The sequence below is a fragment of the Bison bison genome, unplaced genomic scaffold, assembly GCF_000754665.1.
Source record: "Bison bison bison isolate TAMUID 2011002044 unplaced genomic scaffold, Bison_UMD1.0 scf7180017864498, whole genome shotgun sequence".
In the NCBI taxonomy this organism is placed as follows: Eukaryota; Metazoa; Chordata; class Mammalia; order Artiodactyla; family Bovidae; genus Bison; species Bison bison.
This window is the reverse complement of record NW_011495057.1, coordinates 4224073-4228561: the sequence shown is the minus strand read 5'-3', so window position 1 is coordinate 4228561 and position 4489 is coordinate 4224073.

Genomic DNA, 4489 nt, shown 5'->3' with positions numbered 1-4489 from the left:
ATTCCCCAAAGTACAACTGTCCATCTGTTACACTTGGATGTAATGGGGGTGTTCTCTCTCTCTCTCTCTTTTTTTTCTTTAATCATTTTGCTACATTTTACTGGTAGCTTCCATGCTGTTTAAGCAGGTAATCATCTATTCCTTAAAAACCCTGGCACGATTTATCAGAGAGTCTGCTTGGCTTTCTAATGAGTGATCATAATAGCTGTGCTTGCTGGTGGCTCCTTTTTTCATTTTCAGATTTATCAAGGTCTGATTTAATTGCCATAAACAAGGAAAAACAAGATCAAATTAGCAGATGAAATCATAGGGTTTGGAGCTGATACATATTAATGAGCGCTTGCTTTTGTGATCTGGCTAATAATGACCTCAGACCTTGATAAAATTAGCCGAAAGGAAAACAAACATATCAGGGCACTGCAGTGCTCGGCTGCTTCCAGGCCGGGAAGGCACAAGATGCAGAGAAAAGCTTCCTTGGTGAGCCAGAGGGATGGAAGCCGGTCGGCAAGCTGAACAGCCTCCCTTGTCCCCAGCCTGAGCCTGTGTCTCCTTTGGGCTAGAAGGTGCCTGCTGGCCCAGTGAGCAGCCAAACCCCCAAGCAGCCCCCTTGGCACTGCTCCAGTCTGAGAAATCAGACACAATATAAGCCACTCCTCGGTGGAATTCTCTTCAGTCCTTTAAACAGGCTTGAAGTATTTTACATCCGTAGGAAAACCACCTTTGAATTAGTGGTTTTGTTCTCTGAATTGAGCTTTGTATTTGCTCTAATCAAATTCCCTCTTACCCAGATAAGCATTAAATGTGGATCACATCAGAGGCAAACACTTGCAACTCTCGGCCTGCTCTTCTCCGGGAGGAGAACTTGCCTTTGTTATGGAAATGCTACTCCGGAGTGAGCCGACTCAGGGAGGCAGGCACCAGCCAAAACACTCCCTTTCCGCCCTTGCGTTTCTGCATAGCTTCCTTCTGAGACCCTGTGACCTCGGCAAGGAGTCTCCTTACTGGGGATGAGAGTTCTATTTCTTCAGAAATACATTCTCAGAGTTTTAAGCAAGAGGGTTTCAAGGCCATAAGGATGCCAGCTTGGAGTCTGAGAAATGAAGCCCACCTCCCGGGCCTTCACCTCCAGTTGGATGACCTCGGCCAAGTCAGAGAACTTGGAGCAGCCTCTCTTTTTCCATCAGTGCAATGGAGGTGATAAAAACACCAACAAGGATTTGACAACTTAGTGAGGTAATGTATATAAACTACACAAAACAGTTCCTAACACATAATATGTACTTAAATTTTCTTATTTTACTGCACTTTTTTTTTACCCATTTTGTCATTAAATTTCTAAATAAATACCCTAAAAGTAAGCTTCCCCACTGGTGGTATAGAGCAGTGGTTTACAAGTGGGGTCCTCAGAATAGCATCATCAGCATCTTATAGGACAGCTTGCTAGAGAAGCAAATGCTCGGTCCTACCCCAGACCCTGAGAACCTCTAGGGGTGGGCCACAGAAACCTGCATTCCCACAAGCCTTGTGGGTCATTCGGATACATGCTCAAGTTTGAGAATTACTAACATTCAGAGAATACTATATAGGAAACTTCACTTAGGGGAAATGTTGCCCTATAAATTTCATCTGTCCAGGAACTTCCCTGGTGGTCCAGTGGTTAAGACTCCATGCTTCCACTGCAGGGGCAAAGAGATTGATCCTTGGTCAGGGAACTAAGATCATGCATGACACTAAACACGACCAAAAACAAAAAAGATTTCACCTTCCCAAATCTCTGCTCGTTAGTTAATTGTTGAAAGTGAAAAGTGAAAGTAAAAGTGAAGTCGCTCAGTCGTGTCTGACTCTTTGCGACACCGTGGACTGTAGCCCACCAGGCTCCTCTGTCCATGGGATTCTCCAGGCAAGAATACTGGAATGGGTTGCCATTTCCTTCTCCAGAGTTAATTGTTGGCCATGTTTATTTCTATTTACTGGGTTTGCATTTACAAAAGTGACTCTAGTTAGTAAATAGTGAAAGGGGCAGAAAACCTAGCAAGAGTGAAAGTTGAAATGAGCCACATTCTGCCTCCCTTATTCTGAGCTTTTCCAAAAGCAAGTTTCAGAGTTACAACTCTGTGTGTTCCATCGAGGTACCAAGGAGAAGGAATCACTGAATCACAGCTCCCATAGAGGAGGGGAGGTTTCCGATAAATCAGAGAGACAGGAAGCTATCTTTTCACAACTCCGCTGGGATTTGGGACAGACAAAAGAGAACAAGCTATGGAAAACTTAAATCTTTTTATCCCAAATGTTCCAGACAATACTAATGATAAACACAAGGGCGACTGCAATTTTTTTTTTAAATGATAAAAACACATTCCAAGGTTATAGAACTCTTGTATGCTTTATCTGCACACAAGATAGGCCTTTAGAAATGGATTAAATTTCCCAATCAGGATTCAAAATGCATATGTTCATTTTATATGTGTGTGTGTGTGTTTATACATATATATACACACCTGTAATATTTTAGGTTTGCAGAAGATTTGCAATCTATCATATTAAGAACCAGCATTTTGCCCTAGGTCATGATTTTAATCTAAATATGCTATAATTATGGGCTTCCCTGGTGGCTCAGTGGTAAAGAACCTGCCTGCCAATGCAGGAGACTTGGGTTCAACTCCTGGGTTGTGAAGATCCCCTGAAGAAGGAACTGGCTACCCACTAAAGAATTCTTGCCTGGGAAATCCCATGGAAAGAGGAACCTGGCAGGCTACAGTCTGTGCATGTGTTAGTCGCTTAGTCGTGTCTGACTCTTTGCGACCCCATGGACTATAGCCCTCCAGATTCCTCTGTCCATGGGATTCTCCAGGCAAGAATACTGGAGTGGGTTGCCATTTCCTTCTTCAGGGGATCTTCCTGACCCAGGGATCAAACCCAGGTCTCCTGCATTGCAGGCAGATTCTTTACCATCTGAGCTCTAGGGAAATTCCGGGCTACAGGCTATGGGGTCACAAAAGAGTCAGACACAACTTAAAAACAACAACAACAATGCTCTAATTATGAGTCTTTTGTTTCAGAGGTTGTGTTATTATTACTGTTAAAATCAATGAATATTTATCTTTTTAATAATTAGGCAAAAGAATGCTTTCTTCTAGCCTTGGAAAGTGTCATGGGGCCTGAGGTGGCCAGTACCACTCCGGGGATATGTGCAGATTTTACATCTTGAATAACTTGTACTCAACACTTGCAGCAAAAGTTCCTTTCAGGAAGGTTTGGCAACAATTACATTCCCTCACCAGGGCCTGACATCTGTCAATTCTATTACTCTCTATAAGCTGTGACTGCTTTATGGAGGCAAACTTCGACTAGTGGATGGGCTGCATTACTCAACAGTCCCCTCTCTTGGATTTAGAATCCTTTAAAGATTAGAATTCCTCTGGACTGCAGAACAATGTGCATAAAAACTCGGTAAGCTCTACAGAAAATCATTCTTCCCTCTATCTAGATGTCAGCTGAAAGTACGTTTTGTTTTCTGGTGATTTTAGTCTGTAGCAGTATTACTATTTTAGTTTAATTTCCCATTTGTCTCCTTATATATTAAAATTTCTTTTCATTTCAAATTGTAATATTGTAACTGTATTAGCATAGTCAGGGTCCAAAAACAATATCCCGAATATATCAATTAATGCATTGCTAGGCTTTTGCTAATTGGGAAATCTTATTGATTTTTGGCTTCAGTTATTAAGAAAAAGAGACAGTAATGGCATAGCCGTCACCACTGGACAGCTAGAGTCTCTCCAGTCCCTGAGACGCTGCTGGGTAAGAATTAGGCTCAAGAAGACACAGAGAATAGGCCATTCAGGCCCAGTTACAGCTCGACTAGGGATCTGGTAGTGAACAGCAATAGAAAGCAAAGAAATAGCGTGAAGAAGAATGAGGCGCTGACGGCAAACACAAGAACCTGAGGCAGGGCTGTAGATGGTGTCTTTCTCCAGGACTGATTTAGATTTAAGGGGGAGGGGGGAACAGAAAACTAAATAAATTCTCTGACCTTTCCTTCTACCCTCTTCAGTTTTTTCCCCCACTTTCGACATCAGTTCAGTACATTTCAGTTCAGTCGCTCAGTCATGTCTGACTCTTTGCGACCCCATGAATCGCGGCACGCCAGGCCTCCCTGTCCATCACCAACTCCCAGAGTTCACTCAGACTCACGGTCCATTGAGTCGGTGATGCCATCCAGCCATCTCATCCTCTGTCGTCCCCTTCTCCTCCTGCCCCCAATCCCTCCCAGCATCAGAGTCTTTTCCAATGAGTCAACTCTTCGCATGAGGTGGCCAAAGTACTGGAGTTTCAGCTTCAGCATCATTCCCTCCAAAGAAATCCCAGGGCTGATCTCCTTCAGAATGGACTGGTTGGATCTCCTTGCAGTCCAAGGGACTCTCAAGCGTCTTCTCCAACACCACAGTTCAAAAGCATCAATTCTTTGGTGCTCAGCCTTCTTCACAGT